The sequence below is a fragment of the Geotrypetes seraphini genome, chromosome 1 (assembly GCF_902459505.1).
Source record: "Geotrypetes seraphini chromosome 1, aGeoSer1.1, whole genome shotgun sequence".
NCBI classification, from domain to species: domain Eukaryota; kingdom Metazoa; phylum Chordata; class Amphibia; order Gymnophiona; family Dermophiidae; genus Geotrypetes; species Geotrypetes seraphini.
In genome coordinates this window covers 435015828-435040138 of record NC_047084.1, presented here as the reverse complement: position 1 = coordinate 435040138, position 24311 = coordinate 435015828, and the positions used below count along the sequence as shown (strand labels likewise).

General features: G+C 43.8%; 1 protein-coding gene across 7 annotated transcripts in view; it reads right to left on the bottom strand.

The window, feature by feature from the left end:
* SLC24A2 (solute carrier family 24 member 2) overlaps positions 1–24311 on the bottom strand; it is a 478660-nt gene that overhangs the window by 434943 nt on the left and 19406 nt on the right. For 2 of the 7 annotated variants that reach the window (XM_033919559.1, XM_033919576.1), the window contains one exon: positions 17340–17424. The exons of the other annotated variants lie outside the window; for them this stretch is intronic. The gene's annotated coding sequence lies outside the window, so the exon portion shown is untranslated. The remainder of the gene's footprint in view (positions 1–17339; positions 17425–24311) is intronic. 7 annotated transcript variants of the gene reach the window in all.

Here is a 24311-nt window from a genome sequence, read left to right as displayed (position 1 = left end):
GTCAAAATATTTAGAACCACAATCTTTAAATATTCTAATGCACTCTCTTGTTATAACAAAACTAGATTACTGTAACTCTCTGCTACAAAACATTACTCAAAAAGAAAAAAAACGTTTACAAATTATACAGAACATAGCAATCAAAATAATTCACAATGGTAAAAAATACGACCACGTAACACCTCTGCTAATCAAATCACATTGGCTGCCCATAAATAATCGAATAACTTATAAAATAGCTCTACTTATTTTCAAAACACTAAGTACTAATGAACCACAATTCATAGACCGTTTATTAATACCCCATTCTTCAAATCGCTCTTTACGTTCCGATTCTCAAGAATTATTAATGGTTCCCTCTTTAAAAATAGTAGGGACAAAACGCCACGATATTTTCTCTGTAGTGGCTCCTCTCACTTGGAATTCTCTTCCTTTATATATCAGGAAAAATAAGAATTTAAATCAATTCAAAACCAATTTTAAAACATTTCTTTTTAAATTATCTTTTGATCTCTAAACTCATCTCATTGCCAATTCCGAACAGAGCACCTTCAATCCCGTCCCACTGTTTTTTCCCTCCCCTTTCAGACCTCTCTTTCTCCCTTCTCAGGGAAAATATTTTTGTAACTTTAATTCCTTATGTTTATTCCATATGTGTCATAGTCTGTCAATATTGTTTTGTGTGTCAAATTCCTATTAGTTAAAGAATTATTAATTTACTGTTATTTTACCCCTCTTGTGTTTAATATTATATAATTTAACGATGATTGTTATACTTTGTTAATCGCTTAGTTTGTAATAAGCGATACATCAAATAAAATTAAACTTGAACTATAAATTAAACTTTCAAGTAGTTACAAGATTCAGTGGGGAAAACAATATAGGCAACTGAAGAAAGATACCTAACTTTGAAGGAATCAGTTAAGTGGATACCTAAGGGAGATGCTTTTTTAGGAGAAGGTTAAATGGATACCTAAGGGAGATGCTTATTTAGGAGAAGGTTAAATGGATACCTAAGGGAGATGCTTATTTAGGAGTTTGGATATTTTTCGTAAATGAGGTTCAAGGGGATGACTAGTGTGTTATTTGCTGGGGAGAGTGCATGTGCGATTGGGGAGGGGAATATTAAGTAAGGACGTGTTTTTTGAAAAGAAATGTTTTGATTTCTTTCCGAAACACTTTGATGCCTATTTTGCATCTCTTTTATAATGGAAAGCAAGAACCAACTTTCCAATATAGTATAGCCCAGTGATCTCAAACTCAAACCCTTTCCAGGGTCACATTTTGGATTTGTAGGTACTTGGAGGCAGTGGCGTACCTAGGGTATGTGGCACCCGGGGCCCATCATTTTTTGACACCCCCCCCCCCCCCCATGTAAAAAAAATTTTTTTTTTTTTTTTTTTGCAATAACCATGAAATGGAATAAATGGTCAGAATAGAAACAGGCAGTGAAAATTTTCTTTTATTGAACCTCATATATGTAACCATTATTCCAAACATAACATAACATAAATTATGTCTAAATTGTCATGACATTAGAAGTACATATGGAGTAGTTGCAGGTGATGCTTGGGACAGTTCTGATTGTGTTAGTTCGGTTTTATGTGTTTTTTTAATAGAAGGGTTTTTATTTCTTTTTGAAGGTTTTGCAGTCTGTGGTTGATATCAATTGGTTGTAGAGTTGGGGGTCGAGTGTTGCAGCTCGAATGGCTAGGAGGTTGTCGAACAGTTTTTTTCTTTTGACGTTTTTGGTTGGAGGGTGTGTGAATGGTGCACAAGTTCTCCTATGTCTGTTTGAAGTGGATTGAATTATTTAGCTGAAGAAATTAGTTACCCCCCATTCCACACACATTAATTCTCTTCCATTTTTGTTCCCATTATAAAAAAACACTGATAAGTTCCCAGAAAAAAAATACATTAAAATAAGAAGTGAAAACAAAGGCCCCTACAGATGAGAACATAACATAAGAATAGCCTAACTGGGTCAGACCAATGGTCCATCATGCCCAGTAGCCCATTCTCATGGTAGCCAATCCAGGACACTAATACCTGGTCAAAACCCAAAGAGTAGCAACATTCCATGCTACCGATCCAGGGCAAGCAGACACTTCCCCCATGTCTTAATAACAGATTATGGACTTTTCCTCCAGGAATTTGTCCAAATCTTTCTTAAAACCAGCTACACTATCTGCTTTTACCATAACTTCTGGCCACTTCATTTTTAAGTTTAGATCTTTCCTTTCAAACAGAGACCTTGCTAGATGTCAAATACAGCACAAGGTAACTTCACATGGACTTAGCTGTGCAGGAAATGTGAATCTCCTCATACACCCACCATATAGTGCAAAAATGTGCAAAGGTCTGTTTTTTTCTTTCGATCACTACATAGCCTAATGCCACACAAGCAGCGCTGTTACAAACATATTCTGTAGGTCAATGCTAAGGATAACAAAGTTTCCTTCCTTGGACCAGAAGGAGATAAACCACTGGAAGAGATCCCAAAACAACACCCAAAGACCCACTCAGTGTGTGAATCAGTTGAGTGGAGTGGACTAACTGGGGGGTGGAAATGGGCCCGTAGTTTGCTCAGCAGAATTTCCCAGACCACCTCTTCCTCTCAACACATTGACACGCTGCCACCATCACCACTAGGAACACCTCACTGGGTAGGCCAGCTATGCTATAAACTTTATAAAACACATTATTATATTTTCTTATAAAGCACATATTTTAACTGACCTCTCTGACATCCTCAGCCTTTCCATTCACAAAAATAGAAGGAAGAAAAGTTCCCATTTCCTGCTGTCTCATGTCCCCGGCCTATACAATATTTTTTTTCTACAGACCCTTCAAAAGTCTGACCAAATCCTCATTTCACTTGCATTATAAAGTACTGAGGATGCCATCTCTCCCCAATCCCAGGTCCTAAAGTCTAAGACAGTAGCGCAAACTAATGCTGCCAGATACAGGAAAAAAAAAATTTTGATTCGATTCAGCCCTATTGAATTGGTTTTTCAATTCGATTTTCCTGCCCAGTTGGGTGATTTTTTTCAAAACTCCTGGTGGGTTTTATAGCTTTTTCACCCCCTTTGGCTTCTCCTAACCACACTGGCGCTGTGGTGTAAATAAAATAAAGAAACAAAAAGGACTTTTCCTCTTTCTGTTAAATCCTAGCTCACGTTTGCAGTCCAACACCAGCTCTGGCAGGATACACATTTCAAATCTGACATGTTATAATCACAAAACAGAAAATAAAATTAATTTTTCTACCTTTTGTTGTCTGGTTATATTTCAAATTTTGTTGGTCCAAGGCTCTGGTTTTCTTCTGATAACTTGCTTGCCAGGGTCTCCTTCTTTCTGCATGCTAACCATCCATCTGCCAACTCTGTCCTCCCTTTCCATTTCCCTTCCCTTCCCAGGAAGTCTGGTATCTTTCCTTTTTTTCATCTCCCTCCACAGATCCACCTTTTCTTAAATACCCTTTCATCCGGCATCTCTCCCTCCTTCCCCACCATCCCAGAGTCCACCATCTCTCCGTTTCTTTTCCTAATTACCCTCCTATCCAGTATCTCTATCCCTCCTCCACACCATCCCTTGTGTCCAATTTCTCTCCCTTTCTGTTCCTTCCCTCCCTACATCCCATGGTCCATCATCTCTCTCCCTCTCCTCTATTTTCAGACCCATTATTTCTTCCCCCCCCAAAGTTTGGCATATGCATGTCTCTTTGAACACCCCCTTCCCTCTGTGTACTTCTAAATCATGGTCCCCCCCCAAAGGCCTGTCCCCCCTTAAAGGTCTGCCTGTCCCACCTTGAAGGCCTGCACCCCCCTTGAAGGCCTGTCCCTTCCCCTTGTAGGCCTGTCCCCCCCTTGAAGGCCTGCCTGCCTGTCCCCCCCTTGAAGGTCTGCACCCCCCGAAGGCCTGCACCCCCCGAAGGCCTGTCCCCCACTTGAAGGCCTGTCCCACCCCCTTGTAGCTTCTCCCCCCCCTTGTAGGCCTGTCCCCCCTTGAAGGCCTGCCTGCCTGCCTTTCCCCCCTTGAAGGCCTGTCCCCCCTTGAAGGCCTGCACCCCCTTGAAGGCCTGCACCACCCCCCTCGAAGGCCTGCACTCCCTTGAAGGTCTGCACCCCCCCCCCCGAAGGCCTGTCCCCCACTTGAAGGCTTGTACCACCCCCTTGTAGCTTCTCCCCCCCTTGTAGGCCTGTCCCCCCCTTGAAGGCCTGCCTGCCTGCCTTCCCCCCCCTTGAAGGCCTGCACCCCCTTGAAGGACTGCACCCCCCCCCCCGAAGGCCTGCACTCCCTTGAAGGTCTGCACCCCCCCGAAGGCCTGTCCCCCCCTTGAAGGCCTGGCCCACCCCCTTGTAGGCCTGTCCCCCCCCTTGTAGGCCTGTCCCCCCTTTAAGGCCTGCCTGCCTGCCTTTCCCCCCCTTGAAGGCCTGTCCCCCCCTTGAAGGCCTGCCCCCCCCTTGAAGGCCTGCACCCCCCCTTGAAGGCCTGTCCCCCCCCCCTTGTAGGCCTGTCCCCCCCCTTGTAGGCCTGTCCCCCCCTTGTAGGCCTGTCCCCCCCTTGAAGGCCTGCCTGCCTTTCCCCCCTTGAAGGCCTGCATCCCCTTGAAGGTCTGCACCCCCCCAAAGGCCTACACCCCCCCCCCGAAGGCCTGCACCCCCCTGAAGGCCTGCCTGCCCCCCTTGAAGGCCTGCACCCCCCCCCCCGAAGGCCTGTCCCCCCTTGAAGGCCTGCCTGCCTGCCTGTCACCCCCCTCCCCCTTGAAAGCCTGCTTGCCTGCCCGCCCGCCCCACCCTGAAGGCCTGATGCCCCGACCCACCCCGAAGGACCGCTCGCCCCCCTGGCCTCCCCGCACCACCTATGAACAGCCGCAGCAGGATCGCGAAGTCAGCGTCAGCATCCCTGCGCCACGGTCCCGCCCCTCCTCTGACGTCAGAGGAGGGGCGGGATCGCGGCGCAGGGATGCTGACGCTGACTTCGCGATCCTGCTGCGGCTGTTCATAGGTGGTGCGGGGAGGCCAGGGGGGCGAGCGGTCCTTCGGGGTGGGTCGGGGCATCAGGCCTTCAGGGTGGGGCGGGATCGTGGCGCAGGAAGCAGCGCAGGGATGCTGACGCTGACTTCGCGATCCTGCTGCGGGCTGCTTCACAGATGGTGCAGGAAGGTCAGTGGGGCGAGCGGTCCTTCGGGGGTGGCGGGGGACTGAACGGCAAGGCCGGGAACACCCCCTTAGGGCTGGTACCCGGGGCGGCCCGCCCCCCCCGCCCCCCCCTAGGTACGCCACTGCTTGGAGGGCCTCAGAAAAAAAATAGTTAATGTCTTATTAAAGAAATGACAATTTTGCATGAGGTAAAACTCTTTATAGTTAATAAATCTTTCCTTTTGGCTAAGTCTTAATAATAATATTAGAATTCATAGCTAAAGAGACATATGATCAAGAAACTCTTATTTTACTTTTGTGATTATGATAAACATACCGAGGGCCTCAAAATAGTACCTGGTAGGCCGCGAGTTTGAGACCACTAGTATAGCAGTATAACAAGTAATATATGCACATATATTTTAGGCACGACCACTTACACCAGATCTGGTGTAAATGCTCATGCCTAGAATGGTAACGAGTCCCTTAACCTGCTTCTGTCCTAGGTACAAAACCTCGATTGTGAGCCCACTAGAAATAGAAGATATATCTGAATGTAATATGTAAACCACTATACTGTAGTTGAACTATAGAAAGGCAGTATATATTAATACATAATCCTTATAACCCCCTCCTACGAACAAACCTCCTTACTACTAGGATTGTGAAATCTGGTGGTCCATCACAATCTCTCGTTGTCAATGCCATTTCCTCTGCTAAATCTGAATTGCATTTCAAATTTGGAATAAACTTATAACTGCAGGATTTGCCCCAATTTCCCAGAGACAGTGTTCAGCAACGATATGCAAAAGGCATGGTTTAGTTCCTAAATTGGAGCTCTTTTTCCTGCGGTGGCAGCATTCATGGCCTCCTAGGAGGAAACAGCAAAGAGTCCCAGTCATTGTAAAATGGTAAAGTTTAATAGCCAACAAAACAAGGAGTAGGGAAGGGACACAGAGTCAAACCGCTGTGAGGACAATCATTTTATTAAAACACTAGTGTTTAAGCCCGTTACATTAACGGGTGCTAGAATAGATTAGTCTGATCCAGCATGGCTACTCTTCTTATGTCTTACCCCATATTCAGGCTCCCATTTCCCCTTTTACCTTCCCTATTTCCACCTTTTTTCACCAACTTAAAAGTCTGTCCCCTTTCTCTGTCCTTCAGCTCCATAGAACTCCCTCTCCATTTCCCCTTTCCCCATCAACCTTCACTTATTCTTCCAGCTCCTATCTTCAGCCCCTTTCTCTCACATGCCCCCTTTTTAGGCCCCATCTTCAGTCCCAGTCCTTTTCTCACATCCCCTTTTGTAGCCCCCTTCTCCCACCTCCACCTTTTTTTTATCCCCAGCTCCCTTCTCTCACACATTCCCTTTTTATAGCCCCCCAACCCTAACCCCTTTCTTATACCTGCTCTTCCAGCCCTCAGTTCTAGCCCCAGTCTCCTTATCACACCTGTCTTCCTTTTCAGCTCCCCAATCCAGACCCAGACCCCTTCTCTCACAACTCACCTTATGCAGTCCCAAGCTCCAGCCATATTCTCCGAACTGTCTTCTTTTAACAGCCACGGTTTATAGGCTGGAGATTTGGAGACTGAAGCAGCAACGATGAACATTTAATGGCCCCCAAAGTGGCAGGCCCTCATAGGGGGTGTTTTTTTTTTTTTGTTTCCCGCCACTGCGGTGCCAGCCCCGTCGATGCCTCTTGGCAATTCCCTGGCCCCACTCCCCTCAGAGTTCCTGCTCCTGCCACCAGTGCCGCTGCTGCTGTTCCTCGTTCTCTGCCACCCGTCGCCTCGCAACAATTCCCCGGTCCCATTCCCTACAGAGTTCCTGTTCCTGCCACCAGTGCCACTGCTTCTCCTCTGCCGCCTCTTGTCGCTGCTGCCCCTCTAAGCTCCGGAGGCCCTGGGCATTTCCTCCCAAGCACTGGCACAGAGTATCACTAATAATAAAATCTTAAATGCGCATGCACACTCCTACCTGCCAGCCATGGATCACACAGGTAGGAGTGCGCATACGCGCTTAGGGTTTTATTATTAGTGATCATATCTTCATATTATATATATACTAGTCTTATAGCCCGTTACATTAACGGGTGCTAGAATATATGTGTGTGTGTCTGTTTTTTTCTTTCTCTCTCTCTCTCCTTAGCCGCTTTCTGTATTTGTGTCTTTCTTTCTTTCTGTCTTTTTTTCCTTGGCTCACCCCTTGCCTGCTCCCCCTGTCCATTCTCCCTTCCTTTTACTTCTCCTGTGTCCACCACCACCCCCTTCACTGCTCTCCTTATCCAGCAGCAGCAGCCCTTCTCCCTTTGTTTTACCTCCCCCCCTGTCCATCAGCACCTCTTTCCTGCTCCCCCTGTCCAGCAGTACGCCTCTCTTCCTTTTTCTTCCCCACGTCCATCAGCACCTTTTACCCTGTCCAGCAGCACCTCTTTCCTGCTCCCCCTGTCCAGCAGTAGGCATCCCTTCCTTTTTCTGCCTCCCTGTCCATCAGTACCTCTTTCCTGCTACCCCTGTCCAGCAGTACGCCTCTCTTCCTTTTTCTTCCCCCCGTCCATCAGCACCTTTTACCCTGTCCAGCAGCACCTCTTTCCTGCTCCCCCTGTCCAGCAGTACGCCTCTCTTCCTTTTTCTTCCCCCGTCCATCAGCACCTTTTACCCTGTCCAGCAGCACCTCTTTCCTGCTCCCCCTGTCCAGCAGTAGGCCTCCCTTCCTTTTTCTGCCCCCCCGTCCATCAGCACCTCTTTCCTGCTCTCCCTGTCCAGCAGTAGGCCTCCCTTCCTTTTCCTGCCCCCTGTCCATAAGCACCTCTTCCCCTGTCCAGCAGCACTGCTTACTTCCGTTCGCGTCTTCCCTCCGCCATCAGCCGCCTCAAGCCGCCACGGCCTGCAGGCGCCGACAGCCGCCGCGCATGTCTGAAGCCTCTGAAACGTTTCCGCCACCGCCACTGCTTGAGAGGCGTCCTGGAGGCCTGGTGTCGCACATGCACACTCTTGCCGGCCACAGCCTGACAGATCAGGGAACACGGCGGTAATATAATAAAATGCTAAGCGCGCATGCACACTCTTACCTCCGTGTTCCCTGATCCCTGATCTGTTGGGCTGTGGCCGGCAAGAGTGCACATGAGTGACACCAGGACGCCTCTCAAGCAGCGGCGGAGGCGGAAACGTTTCAGAGGAGACTGTTGACTTCAGACGCATGCGGCGGCTGTCAGCGGAGGGAAGACGCGAACGGAGGTAAGGGGTGCTGCTGGACAGGAGAAGAGGTGCTTATGGACATGGGGCAGAAAAAGGAAGGGATGCTTACTGCTGGACAGGGGGAGCAGGAAAGAGGTGCTGCTGGACAGGGAGGCCTATTGCTGGACAGGGGGAGCTGCTAGACAGGGGGGAGGTAAAACAAAGGGAAAGAGGTGCTGCTGGACAGGGGGGAGGTAAAACAAAGGGAGAAGGGCTGCTGCTGGCCTACACACACTGTATATATGTCGTGTACATAAAATAAGGCAGGCATTAAATTATAGCAGGGGTTCAGTTTATACATGTATATTTTTATGTCTGCTATAATTTTATGCCTGCCATATTTTGTGTACACGGCATATATACAGTATATATATATATATATATATATATATATATATATATATATATATATATATATATATATATATATATATGATATGAAGATATGATGTTTTAATAAAATGATTGTCCTCATAGCGGTTTGACTCTGTGTCCCTTCCCCACTCCTTGTTCTGTTGCCATATCCTGCACGTGGGGTTCTTTTTCCCTTTGTATTATGTGATACAAAGCCTAGTAGCCAAACAGCATTCGTGGTTGAAGAGCTCAGGAAGGAATAATAGCCTGCATCAGCAAGCCTCTTCTCGAATTCTGTCTCTATGAGAAAAAGCTTAGTGAAGCAGACCCTTTGTAAAATTAGAAGGATACGCAGAAACAGAGTAGAAATCTGGGTGCTCAATGATGAAGGCAACAAAGCCCATCCCTAGTTCCAACTAAGCTGGAAGCTCAAAGGATTGGGAGGAACCTGCTGTGCTCATGCAGAAGTAAAATGCCTTTCTAGTTTATTATTTAGTGACCTAATATCTGTTTTTCCAAATATTTTCAGGAGCCTCTCACCCTTACCAATTATTTATCAAGAAGCTCTCACCAGCTATTTGCAATTTCATGATGCACAGTTTATTATCATAAATTATTTAACAAGTGACAGTCAGGAGCCCTCTCAAACTCATTACAATTAGAAGAAAGCCGTATTTGACAGCCCTCTGATTCTGTTTCAAGCTAACAACAGGTTTATGTTCGTTTCGCAGTGGGTCGGCTGGGAGGGTCAATGGGGGTTTCTGGTGTGCCGGGTAGGGTCGGCGGCGGGGGGGGGGGGGGGTCACGGTGTGTTACTGTTGTGCCGGGTAGGGTCGGCGGTGGGGGGGGGTAGTCGCGGCATTTTACCTGTCGCTGGTCCTTAGACGCGTGCATGCGTACTCTTATATGCCACAACCCAACAGATCAGGGAACAAGGGATAAGAGTGTGCATGCGCGCTTAGCATTTTATTATATAGGATTGAAAGATATTGGGGTTTGGTTTTTTTAAAATTGTTAACTTTATAGCATTTAAGACATTTCGTGGGATTGCTCCTGGCTACTCTGAGGAACGTATCAATTTATACTTTTAGCCATTCTTTGTGCTCACAAGGGAAGACTCATCTCTTCTGCTAGATCTCTACAACTTGAAAGAGTGAGTTCTTATACCTTTTTCTATTCTTTTGGGGGGTTTGTGTGAAATAAAGCCCCTTCTTGTAGATCAACTGATGTTTTATTGGGGTTCAGGAAAACTATCAAAACATTTCTGTTTAATTACATTTTTAGACCTTTACAAAAACTATTTGGAAAATATCTTATTTCCCCCCCCCAAAAAAAAAGTAGGTTACGGCCAGCAAAAACCAAAACAAGACACAAACCACCTCTCCCATCTTGTTAGATGATTATGCTCTCTTCATACCCATCACCCCACAAACCAGGAAAGTGGCACTCATACCAGAACCTGTAATGTCAAAGATTATAACACCAGATATGGTCAATCTTCTCTCCAAACCATATACCATAATCATACACCTACACAAACACAAACCATGATACCTATGTCATGAACCCTAATAAAATAATGTAAATCCTGGTAATGGCCAGGCTCTTCTAAATTGTAAATTGCATTGAACTCCTTCTAGGACATATTAGTGATCCATAAATACTAATGTAATATAATTTTATGCATAACTTTCAATAATTTGATCACTTTCACTATTTTATGGTTGTCTTGACTAATTGTATTGTTTTATCCGATTATGCATATCTAATTTGTAAAATAGGAAAAGGTGCACACAAAATTCACTTATGGGTATGTAGAAAAATTTTAAGAGTGTAACTAATTAATTACATATCCAAATAAGAGTTATACAAATTTTCCTCAGAACCATCAGAGGTGAAATTCTAAAGGCAGTGTCAATGAGAACAGTAAGTCACCAAAAGCTCTAATTTTCTATAGTTTTTCATTGCTTACTCCTAATGGTAAAAGTGTAGAGCAAAATTTCTTATTAACAAGGCATATTCATCAATCGATATAATTTCACTTATCTTAAATTGCCATTGGGGGGAGTACAATCAGCTGACACAAATTCATGATTTGCCTAAGTAGGCTGTTTCAAAACAAGTTCCCCCTTACAAATGGATTTCTCAGCCACATTCAATCTCCCTTTGAAAGAAGGAAGTTACCTTGAAACAGCCTACTTAGGCAAAACATGAATTCATGTTGGCTGACTATATCCCCCACTCCTCAATGTGATTTAAGATAAGTGAAATTATATCAACCGATGAATATGCCTTTTCAATATGAAATTTTGCTCTACAACTTTACCAATGGGAGTAAGCAATGGAAAACTATATATTACAAAAAAAAAAAAAAATTGCACCAATGAAGTGCTTTCGCTGAATATTCTCATTGACACTGCCTTGAGAATTACTCCTCCAATGGTCCCGAGGACAAGTTATATAAATTTTATTTGGTTATCTAATTTTAACCATTTCTGGGTGTTATTGGAAGGACAGGCTATATCAAAATACATTACCTTCAGGATTTCAACCTAATGCTGTGATTTATCCTTATCTCCTACCATTCAGAGTATAAATTCCATAAAACTAGCATTGCTGTTAATCATCATATTGACATGAATATTAATGTTCTCACTTCTCATGTTTCTCTGTACTGAAAATACAGCAATACATGTGCTATCAATGGCCTAAAATACACAAACCATACATAATATTTAAAGAGTTTCCAATTAAAACTATTTTACACCAATGCTAAAAAATGCTGTGTATATAACTCCTGCTGTTAACACTGCACTCTCTCTCGGCACGACCCTCATTGTAAACCGCTTCGAACTTAGGGTATAGCGGTATATAAGAAATAAAATTATTATTATTATTATTATTAACTGGCTGGCATTAGTTTTAAAATATGCATTAAAAAATAAAACATCTTCTAAAATACTGTTTACAAATGATCAGTAATATTATGTAAATTAATACCAGCCCAACTAGTCTTACAGTTGACTGTATAGGTGCTGAACATTGACACACTCATTTTAAAGTCTGCCATTTTAATTAAGTGCCTGAATGCCACCAGCTCATTAAATTTTTGTTCATGCCCACACAGTCTGTTATAGTGACATAGGCTCAAATTAAAACAGCAACTTACAAAAACGATAACAAAGCATTTCTTTACTGTTTGGCTGACTGAAGCTGGAAAACAATGTGGATCTGACCGAGGTCAATTCACCATGGCTCAGGTGCCGGTTCTGCTTGCTGCACTAGGTCTGCACTGCACTCAAATCTGGCAGCCTTCTCTCCCGGCCACACTGTGGAAGCAGGAGTTCCAGCTGAGAGAGAATGTCTGTGGGAAAATGCCTCCTTTCCCTTTCCCTCCCATGTGCACCTGACTCTCTCTGACTCCACATGCATGTGCTCTAATGTACCACACCCCGGGGAAGTCTCACAGCCATTTCTGATTGCGAGCTCCGCATGGGGCAGGAGTGAAGAAAAATCGCTCCTGCCCCATGATACTGCTAGACCGCCATGGTTCAAAAAGTATGTTGGAGAGGGGTCGGGGAGGTGAGAGAGAAGTAGGGTGGTTAACTGCTGGCTGGGACAGGACGCAGGAAGGATCGCTCCTGTCCTGGCTCACCACTGGACCACCAGGGATTAAGGCAGGCCTGCAGGAAGTCTGCAATGGGGCCGGGTGAGGGCGGGGGAGTGCACAGACTTGAGGATCCAAATATAAACCATGACTCCCATTTTTGGGCCATTGTCTATCCTGGCTCACTGCTGGACCACTAGGGCTCAAAGCAGGCCTGCAGGAGGTCTGCAATGGGTCTGGGTGGGGGCAGGGGAGCGCACAGACTTGAGGACTCCAATTTTGGGGCCATTGTCTGTCCTGACTCACTGCTGGACCACTAGGGCTCATGGCAGGCCTATGGGAGGTCTGCAATGGGTCCATGTGAGAAATGAAAATACTAATATTTTCTAATGGTGCTAATTGTTGCAGAATAACACAAAATGAGTGAACACTTAAAGGGTATACAATTTGAAAATAATACATCTAATCAGGTGTGGTCAAATAGCTACAGAGAAACTATAAAGATATTCTAATAAAGCAGGGGGGTCATAACATTTTAGAAAATAGATTAATAAAATAATGAAAAACTAACTGGTAAAATTCCAGAAGGAGTTTGTCTAACATTGAGTGCATATAAGAAGTACTGCCGACTCAAAAGATGGGAGAGGGCATTCCTGAGACATTGCATACAATGCCTACAGTCAAATGAACATTGTATTGAGAGATGTCAGTAGAACTAATCATAAGGACTATTGTTTAAAAAGATGGTCTAAGCATGTCACGTGAGGGGCGAGTATGTGAAAGGAGGGAACAGTGTCCAAATGTGGGCAACTGTAAATATGGCCGGGGTCTGAAGAATAAGGGGTGGAGAGATAGGAAGTAGGTGTGAAGGATTTGAGAGTTTGTGAACTGTACTGCTCGACCCAATGAGCAGACAGGCAGGAGGGGCTAACTAAAGATTGTACAGACTATATATTCAATGAATGTACTATGCCAAGTGTGTCCATCTTGCCAATTTCTGTGCAGAGGGCACCCTTTTTGGCCAAGAAAGTAAATAAATATAATTGTATTACTTTACTCAAAGTCTCTCAGAGTCTTACTAAAAGTGGGCAGCGTTTTTCTCAGAGTCCGGGTGGGGGCGGGGAAGCGCAGAGACTTGAGGACCCAAATATAAACCAAGACTCCCATTTTTGGGCCAATTTTTGGCCCCAAAATCTCAGTTTATATTTGAGTATATACGGTATATATACAGTACACACGGGATGTCTAACAACATTTTCTTTGCCACTATCCTTTAAACTTTTCTTGCTCCTCCCCCCCCCCCAAATAAATAAATATTTATCTTCAGTAACCACATGGACTCCCTAGTCAGAGCCAGTTAACAGTCACCTTTCTTATTTAGAGGTTGTCCTCTGCACATCTGCAGGTCTCTCCCTTTGCGTTTTTTCCTTCCTTCCTTGTCATAGGCCTCAGAATGTATTGGAGGCAGGGGTTGAGAGTGTGCAGTACGTAGAAGGGAGCAGAACAGAAACCACACAAACAGCTTTGATTGCATCTTTTAGTGGTTGCAGCTGCTAGGTCTAAAGCATGCTGAGAGGTGCTGAGGAGAGGGGTTGCTATGACTACAAAGGCGGCATATTTGAATAAAATGTACAATAAAAGCTTTTCAATGCTAATTGCGATGTGAAGACAAAATATGTTTGAAACTGAATCCCATCTTATACTTCAAATATTAGATGTAGTTTAGGGCAAAATGAAAAATAAGAGTGAAAAAAATAGGTAGAAGAGAGAGAATGGAGGGGGCAGGGTGGAAGAAAGTGAAAACAATAGGTGAGGAAAGGGCAGAGAGCTGGTGCAGATGGGATTAAAGAAAGGTTGGTGAGAACAGGAAGCAGAGACAGAGAGACTAATGGGTAGCGAGATAAGAAACAAAAAGAAAGAAAAAAAGATTAATACAGACAAGGTAGTGGGGGAGAGAAAGAAAGATAGGCATCATTTGGAAGAACTAAACAGTGACAATTGGGAACAATATGAAGAGAGATACTGGTGAAGAGGAGTCTTAAAAGGGAAGATTTGAGATAGTTCACAGATTAGTTGTCATCTTGAAAATGTATCTTTGGTAATATTGTGCATTATGTTTCCTTGTTGAATGACAGATTAGTCCCCACCCCTCTGTCTTAGAGGATAGGGGCTGAAATACCACAATGCAGCAGGTTTCCAAACCAGTTATGTAATTTTATTTTGAGGTATTCACTGTTAGGAATGAGCAGTCATTAATAATGACATTGATAAATGAAAATGGGCAGAGTATCATTTGTCAACAGGTTATCCCCCCCCCTATGATCCCTCCCCGACGCACACCCCCTTAAAGCTTCCTGGACCTACCTGAATCTCTAGTGGTCTAGCAGGGAGGGGGGCAGCAGTTGAAGCAGGAACAATGCCTATTCACTCTTTCCCATGACTGCAGCTGTCACAATGGATGCCACCATGGATACGAGTAAATGAGCATGGCTTCTGCACCAATGGATTCCTGTTGGACTACCAGGGATTCAGGTGGACCTGGGGGGGGGCTACAGGGGGGAAGGAGGGCCAATAAATTGTTATTTTGTATCTCCTGTGACAAAGGAGAGAGGACCCCCTCCTCCCCGCCCAAAAAAAAGGATTCCCTTAAACACATGGGAAATTTTTGTGTCTATTCCTACACACTGGTGATGCAGCTAATTTTCACAAAACAAAAAATTAAAGTTCAGCCCTTCAAATGTAATTTGTTACCAGAGAAAGTGATAAAAGCAGTTGATGTAGCTTAAATTCCTATTAGGATAAACCCAGGGGAAATCCATTGCTTATCCCTGGAGTTAATCTTACCAGTTTGGGGGGATTCTGCCTGGATTGGCCACTTTTGGAAGCAGGATATTAGGCTAGATCAGTGGTCTCAAACTCAAATCCTTTGCAGGGCTACATTTTGGATTTGTAGGTACTTGGAGGGCCTCAGAAAAAAATAGTTAATGTCTTATTAAAGAAATGACAATTTTGCATGAGGTAAAACTCTTTATAGTTTATAAATCTTTCCTTTTGGCTAAGTCTTAATAATAATATTGTAATTTATAGCTAAAGAGACATATGATCAAGAAACTGTTTTATTTTACTTTTGTGATTATGATAAACATACTGAGGGCCTCAAAATAGTACCTGGCGGGCCGCATGCGGCCCCCGGGCCACCAGTCTGAGACCTCTGGGCTAGATGAACATTTGTTCTGACCTAGTATTGCAATTATGATAACTACAGTATATTTAGAGCTTTAGAATGCATCACCAGGATGAAAAGTGAGTTCTTTAAGTTGAAGCTAGCATTATATCTATATACATAGATAGCATATATATATAGATAGATAGATAGATATAATGCTAGCTTCAACTTAAAGAACTTTTTATATATATATATACTAGTCTTTAAGCCCGTTACATTAACGGGTGCTAGAACATATGTGTGTGTGTCTGTCTTTCTTTCTCTCTCCTTAGCCGCTTTCTTTTTCCTTGGGTGTCCATCACCACCCCTTGCCTGCTCCCCTGTCCATTTTCCCTTCCTTTTACCTCCACTGTGTCCACCACCACCCCTTCACTGCTCTCCTTATGCTGCAGCAGCCCTTCACCCTTTGTTTTACCTCCCCCCTGTCCAGCAGCACCTCTTTCCTTCTCCCCCTGTCCAACATTAGTCCTCCGTTCCTTTTTTTTCACCTCCCCTGTCCATCAGCATCTCTTTCCTTCTCCCCCTGTCCAGCAGTAGGCATCCCTTCCTTTTTTATCCTCCCTCCTCCTTCTTATCCCTATGACACTCTTACCTTGCTCTGCCCCTGATCAGAGGTTCCCGACAGCCGCCCAATTGCACCCATTGGAAAAGTTCCCACTGCCGCATCCCGCACCCCTCCTGACGCGGCTCCCGCTGTCCTTTCTGTCTGTCTCTGTCCCTGGCCCCCTTTGCCTGTCTGTCTTTCTGTGTATCTCCCTGACCGTGTCTTTCTTCTTTTCTTTCTGTCTCCCTTCCTCCCTCTGTCTGTTTGTCCAAAGCAGCATTCCATCCCCCTCCATTTCCCTCCCCCCACACCAGTTCCCTGTGCACCTACCCCTGTGTCTTTCTTATTTTCTTTGTGTTTCCCTTCCTCACTCTGTCTGTCTATCCAAAACAGCATTCCATCCCCCTCCATTTCCCTCCCCCCACACCAGTTCCCTGTGCACCTGCCCCTGTGTCTTTCTTATTTTCTTTGTGTTTCCTTTCCTCTCTCTGTCTGTCTGTACAAAGCAGCATTCCCTTCCCCTCCATTTCCCTCCCCCCCGCCAGTTCCCTGTGCAGCAGCATTAGCGTTTCCTCTACCCCCCCCTTTCCCTTCCCACGGTCCGGACTACAAACGTGGTGATTCCAGCAGCTCTTGCATCAGTCTCCACACGCTGCTTCGGGCCCTTCTAATGCCCTGATTTACTCTGGCACGTCCCTGATGACATCATCAGAGACGCGGCAGAGCAAATCAGGGCAGTAGAAGGGTCCGAAGCAGCGTGTGATGCACACGCTGCTGGAATCGCCATTCGGGCCCACCGGAAGAGAAGGGGGTGGGCGGCAAAGGAGGAACGGAGATCGGCGGCGGCAGGAGGAACGGAGATCGTCGTCTGGCTGCGGTCCGGCTTGTGGAGGCGAGAGACTGGTGACGTATTAGCGCGCATGCGCACTCCTTCGGCCACAGACCTACAGCGCACAGAACATGCAAATAGGAGTGCGCATGCGCGGCTAGCTCTTTATTATATTAGATATATGCAGCTCTTTATTATATTAGATATATGCATCTTTTTTTAAACAAAAGAAACAGTTACTTAATGAACTGAAAAGGTATAAATGAATATTTATAAGCACCTTTATACCTTCTACATCCTTTTTAAGTGTGGGGTAATTTAATTGATTCACTTATGAAATCAAAGCTAGATCCGTAATATTGGGTATATTACTGGAGAAGAAAATATGCAGATACCTTGTACAAGTGTAAACTGTCTATCTTGAAATTGTTCAGCCCTCAACAATGTGGATACTGTCACTTGAAGAAGGGGTATGAGATCCTGGAGAGGTTTTGGGAAGGAAATCAAAACATACATCACATTTCCCAAGTTACACATTTTGTATTGGTGCTTTTTTCTGTAGGGAAAAAAAAGGTAATAATAATAATAATAATTTATTTTTTTGTATACCGCCATACCCAGGGAGTTCTAGGCGGTTCACAACAAATAGATGAATTACATACAGTGCGATTGAACAAGGAAGAACATAGCAAGGCAATCGAAAGGTCAAAACTTGTTTACATTGACAATTTAGGTGAGGTGAAGGGCTAATACAGAACATATACAGTAAGTACTGTAAGAGAATACAATTGGATTTAAGAGAAGGGGGAACAAAGCATATTAGATGAGAGGGGGGGCAACAATCTTGGAAGGGTGGGGAGAAAGTAAAGGAGAAGGTGGGAAGCGTTGAGGAGGGGGAGGGGAGGGTTAAGGATTTGATCTGTTGCAAAGAAGGGATTTTGATCTGTTTTCTAATGTGGAGAAGGGGAACGATTAAGGCGGAAGAGGGGAGCATTAAGGATTTGGTCCATTGAAAAGTAGAGTTTTGAGCTTTTTTCTAAAGTGAAGGTATGAAGAGGCATCAAGTATAATTTGGGCAAGCCATGAATTTAGTTTGGCCGCTTGAAAGGAGAAGGTTCGTTCGAAGAATCTTTTAAGATGACACGATTTCAGTGAGGGAAAAGCGAACATAGTTATTCTGCGGGAGCTCTTATTATTATAGTTCAGGTTGAAGTGGGGGTAAAGGTAGTCTGGTGACATACCAGATACGGTTTTGTAGCAGATGCAAGAGAACTTAAATAGGACTCTGGATTCGAATGGCAGCCAGTGCAACTTGTGGTAGAAAGGGGATATGTGTTCCCATTTCTTCAGGCCAAAGATAAGGCGGATGGCGGTATTTTGGACCAATCTCAGCTTCTTGGTGATTTTCTTGAAGGCGCCTAGATAAATGATGTTACAGTAGTCCAGGACACTAAGAATAGAAGCTTGGACCAGCAGACGAAAGGAGGTGTCATCAAAGTATTTTTTAATGGTGCGGAGTTTCCAGAGCACCGAGATACTTTTCTTAAACACTAGGTCAGTGTGTTTCTCCAGTGTGAGATGCTTGTCTAAGGTGACTCCTAGTATTTTTAAGGATTGCTCAATACAGTAGTCTAGACCGTTAACATGTAGCGCAGTTTCCTTGATTTTGTCGTTTGGGGATACTAAGAAGAATTTAGTTTTTTCTGGGTTTAGCTTTAGTCTAAACGCTGTCATCCAGAGTTCGATCTGATTTAGGGTGAAAGATAGTGAGTTTAGAAGCTCTGAGGTAAGGTAAGAGAGCGGAATGATTATGGTGATGTCGTCTGCGTAGATGAAGAATTTGAGTTTTAAACTCTGCAGGAGGTTTCCTAGGGAGGCAAGGTAGATGTTAAATAGGGTGGGGGACAAGGGGGAGCCTTGTGGGACCCCACAAGGGTTGTCCCAGCTGTAAGAGGTAGTGTCCTCCTTGAACACCTTGTAGGTTCTTGTTGTCAAGAATTCGTGGAACCAATTGAGAACATGACCTGAGATTCCAATAGATGATAGACAATCTAGTAGAGTGGCATTGCGCTTGAGCCTAGGCTGAATAATTGATGAAGGTAATCAAGCAGAGAAGCTAAAATTGTTTCAGTGCTGTGACTTGACCGGAAACCAGATTGGTTGTCATGTAAGATATTGTGTTTTTCTAAGTATGTGTTGAGTTTGGTGTTTACTATTCCTTCTGCTATTTTGGTAGTCAGGGGGATATTGGCGATAGGTCTGAAGTTGGATGCAGTGTTGGATGGCTCTTTAGTATTTTTCTTAATTGGTGTGATCATAATGTGCCCTTGTTCTACTGGGAACTTCCCAGATAGAAGAGAGTTCATCCAAATCATCATTTTGGCTTTAAAATTGATTGGGGCTAATTTCATGACATTAGGGGGACAAGTATCTAGTCTGCAGTAGGAATTGGCATACTTATTGTAGTGTTTACTAAAAGTTTGCCAGTCTATGGGTGAGAATGTATTCCAGAATAGGTCGGCTCTGGAGTCGTCTGAGTCTAGTAGAATGGGGTAACACCAGTGGGGCTTGGTTGGGTCGGTGAGGGAGGATCTTAGTTTTTGTATTTTGGAGGTGAAGAAATCAGCCATGCTGTTTGCAGTTAGAGTGGGCTCTTCGGGTGTGTCGATAAATGTTTCTATATTGTATAGATCATTTGCTACTGTTGGTTGAGATGTCGCCGATTTTGAGGGCATAGAAGTTTTTGCGTTTTTCTTTGGTCTGATTTTTGTAGATTTTTAATTTTTGTCTCCAGGTGATTCTGTGCTCTTGTGATCCTGATTTTAGCCAGAGTCTTTCCAATTTTCTTAGGTCTCTCTTTAGCATTAGCAGTTCTGTGTCAAACCAGCCCTCTAGGTTTTTAAGTCTCTTTCTGCGTGTTTTAATGGGAGCCATTTTATTTAGGATATTGGTGCTGTCATCAATCCAGGAGTTCATAAATTGATCGGTTTGTTCGTTTTGATCTGATATGATCTCATAGTGAGACCAGAATTCTACGGGATTTATTTTACCCCTGCTAGTGTGGAATTTTTTATTTCTCGTTTTTGGGTTATAATTTGTTGGGCTTGTAGTTTTTAGTTGGGAATCGAGTTCAAAATTGCAGAGACTGTGATCCGACCATAGTGAGTCAGTCCAGTGTTCTTGTTTCCAGAATATTTTGGGGTTGAGTGGCTCACTAGAGGAGAAAGTAACTAAATCTAACTGATGGCCTCTTTGGTGGGTTTTAACTGGGGGAGGTATGAGGTATCCTAGTGAAGAGATGAGTGACCAGAGTTCTGTGGTTTCGGGTTGGTCTATTTTTTCCAGGTGGATGTTGATATCTCCACACAGTAGGTTGTAAGGGCTAGATAGAGAGTTAGTTAGTAAAACTTCGGAGAAGTCATCCTTGGCAAGGTTCCATTTTTTTGGTGGAACATAAAACAGGATTGGTGTTAGCGCAGACGCTAGGGATTTGGACGATAGTGAGAGTGAAAGAATTTCTAGGTTGGGAGTGGATTTTGAGTTTAGAATAGAGCAGTGTAGGTTGTCTTTAAAAATTATGGCTAGGCCTCCCCCCCTGCCCCATCATATTGACATGAATATTAATGTTCTCACTTCTCATGTTTCTCTATACTGAAAATACAGCAATACATGTGCTATCAATGGCCTAAAATACACAAAACATACATAATATTTAAAGTTTCCAATTAAACTATTTTACACCAATGCTAAAAAATGCTGTGTATATAACTGGCTGGCATTAGTTTTAAAATATGCATTCAAAAATAAAACATCTTCTAAAATACTGTTTACAAATGATCAGTAATATTATGTAAATTAATACCAGCCCAGCTAGTCTTACAGTTGACTGTATTGGTGCTGAACATTGACATACTCATTTTAAAGTCTGCCATTTTAATTAAGTGCCTGAATGCCACCAGCTCATTAAATTTTTGTTCATGCCCACACAAAATCTGTTATAGTGACATAGGCTCAAATTAAAACAGCAACTTACAAAGTCCTGGCTAGTGATAAAATTTTGAAGCCTGGGGGAAGGCAGTCTTGGATAATAATATCGTTATCGGATAGTAGCCATGTTTCTGTAAATAGAGCGAAGTCGGGACTGGTTTCTTTCAGCCAGTCCTTAATAAGTAAGGACTTGTTCCTCATGGATCTTATATTTAAGTAAAAGCCATGTAGGTTCTGGTAGTTGGCCGGATCAATTGGACAAATGAGTGAGTAAGTTAGTTTTTTTAGTGATCATTGTTTTTTTATGTATGGTTTGGTCGGTCTGCGTAGTGGTGGTAGAACTGGTATTGGGAAGGGGCCTGCATCAGAGTAATCATATAGTGTGCGGTAAGAGATTGTAGGGGTGTTAGTTTTAACCGCACGGAATGTGGGGTTAAGGACAGGGATAGGGGTTGGGGTGAGTGAGTTGATAAGGTAAATTCTGAACCAGATCAGATAGAGTAGGAATAGAGGTAGGCACGGTTGGGAGTTGGGGCAGGCCATGATACAGATCTTTCTGTAGGAGGAATGGGAAGAGAGGCTGAGGTTGTGGTTGGGGAGAGAAAAACACTGTCTAGCCAACGTAGGATTGGGGTGACAAGAAACAGTCCAGCCGAAGGTACTGGTCACTATCTATGGCTCTGCCCCTAAAGTGGCCACACCCCTTTTTACCAGCCATAGAACATACATGCACATTTTAGACGGTGTACCCATACATAAAGGCATCTTAAAAATATTATACACGTACTACTACCAATCATTTCTATAGCACTGCTAAACATTGTATGCAGGCACTTTCTCTGTCCCTATTGGGCTCACAATCTTAAGAGTTATTTTTTTGTATGGAGTAATGATTTGCCCAAGGTCACAAGGAGTTGCAGTGGGAAATCGAACACAGTTCACAAGGATCAAAACCTGCTACACTAACCATTAGGTTATTCCTCCTCTCCACATCAGTCCCCAGAATATAGTGTAAGGAGACTTGATTGATGGGGAGCATGTAAAGTGGCCACAAAGTTTGCAACCCCCTCCCCCCATCCCATCCCATTCCTGTGGGCTCTATCCTCATTTGCACGAGCCTGGAACACTTATGATTTTATATTTAAATCTTTTTATTAAAAAGGGACAATATTCTGTACAACTGTTTATAAATAATAAATAGAGCCTTCCATTTTGATCTGGTTTTGGTACAACCTTCTTTCTTTTTACTCTGGGAAGGTAATTGGATTGTCTTTCAGACATAGGTGAAGAAGAGAACCTAAACTGTGTAGTGGATGAATAGGAAAATAAGTGTCTATTGAATGTTGGAAATGTTCCTCGATAGCAATGATGGATGAATCCGTTACAGTAGCAGTAAGATGCTAGCGCAGCTGGGCACATGATGGAAATACATTGCAGATTGAAACTTGGTGGCAGATAGCACCAAGTAGAGGGGTAAGAATCAGGTCAGAGGAGCAGGTAGTAAGTTTGGAAGAGGAGATATGTGCAGTTTCCTCTTTAGTGATTTTAGGAAACATAGAAAAGGAGGCAAGGGCTGAGGGAGGGTTGACAGAATGGGCAGGGGGAGGGAGAGGTGGCTTGGTTGAAAAGTCAAGGCTAATTTTGTGAACCTTGTCATAGAAGTAAATCAGCCATAGCCGGGGGGGGGGGAAGAAAGTAATGGAGGGGTCAGAGGTGGGGGTACTTTCAGCAGAGATATCAGCATGGCAAAGAGACAGCAAGGACTGAAGCAGAAGGAGTCAATCAGGCAGGTGTAGTCGTCTTATTTGGCAAGTGAAAGAACAGAGTAGGAGGAGACTAGGAAGAATCTGAACTGAATGCAGTCAGCATGGGTATCTAAAACAGACAACAGTATAATAGTGACAGCTTAGTCCTTACTATTGACTGTTGAATTGGCTACCGGTGGAAGCACAAATAATATTTAAATTCTCTTGTATTGCTTTAAGCTGGTTTGGGGATTGGCCCCCAAACTACCTTCTATCCCATTTTGTGAATTACAGCCCTACGAGGATAACTAGGAATTGCAATTTATTCACCTATCCAAAAATTACTGGCTGCAGATACGGGGCTTCTTTGGATAGGACTCTTGCATTTCAAGCAAGTAAGCAGCAGTCCTGGTTGGATAGTTACATTAGTGGAGCCATGCTGACTTATGGCGCATTTCGAAAAGAAATTAAGACTGTACTGTTTGATAAATTCATCTCCTGACGTTTCATTGATAACAAAAATTTTATATTGTGTATACATAGGAAACATGTTGTATTTTTAACTATTTGTACTTCGCTGATTGTCCAGCTCTCTTCTGTGTAAACCGCCTAGAAGTTGTTTGATTGTGGCGGTATAGAAGAATAAAGTTATGTTATGTAGTTGAAATCTACAAGAGGGTGAGATAAGCAGCCCAACACCACCTCTGTGACCAGCTGAGTAAGGCATATGAGAGTAAAGGTAACCTCTATGATATAGTGAGGCAGCTGAGGCAGTGTCTTCAGGGTTGATCCAGGTCTTGGTTTGTGCAAGCAAGTGTAAGGATCGAGAGATAAAGAGGTCATGGATATAGACAAGCTTGTTGAAGATGGAGTGGGCATTCCACAGGGCACATGAGAAGGACAAGGAAAAAAGATGGCAGAGGGGAACAGAAATAAGATTGGCAACATTAGTGTGATCCGCATTAAGTAGGATGAGAGTTGATTGGGAGGACCAGGATTGGGATTGATGTTTCTGATGGAGAACAAAAGAAGAAGCAGGCACATAGGAAGAGTGGGGATGGCTGAATGAGCGGGATAAAGTGTTAAAGCTTTAGGGTTGAGAAGAGAGTAGTAGACAAGAGGGAGGGTGAGGTGATTAATTCAAAAATTGAGTGATGTGGTTGTGGAGTTTAGTAGTTTGGGGTGAAGGGAGAGTGAGAAGAGTCAGTATCAATAGGAGAAGGTGTACAGAGCCACAGAAGTGGAAGAGAGGAAAGGAAAGCACCGGGAGGAATATGAAAGCAAAATCTTCTTGGTGAGACTTTCTTGCTAGTCATAAGGTATGTTTTAGATATGAGAGAATTTTCCTAGGGCTAGACTTATGAAGCAGTGCTGAGGCTGGAATGGGCTGTGGGGTCTCGCACGAAAGGCAGCAAGGTTAAAATATGGGTAAAAATGAGGCAGAAAAGAACTTTTAAACACTTGGTCATGTGATTAGAAGCAATCAGGTCCTGGGTTCAGAGAGGTGGAGAGGATGGCAATACAATTCTGATTTGGACTGCTCAGAAGAAAAGGTGGAAGTCCTATGCTGTTCATGTACAGCAGAATAATCATTTGCTACAGAGCCAATTTAGTACAGCAGATGAGTCCCAACTT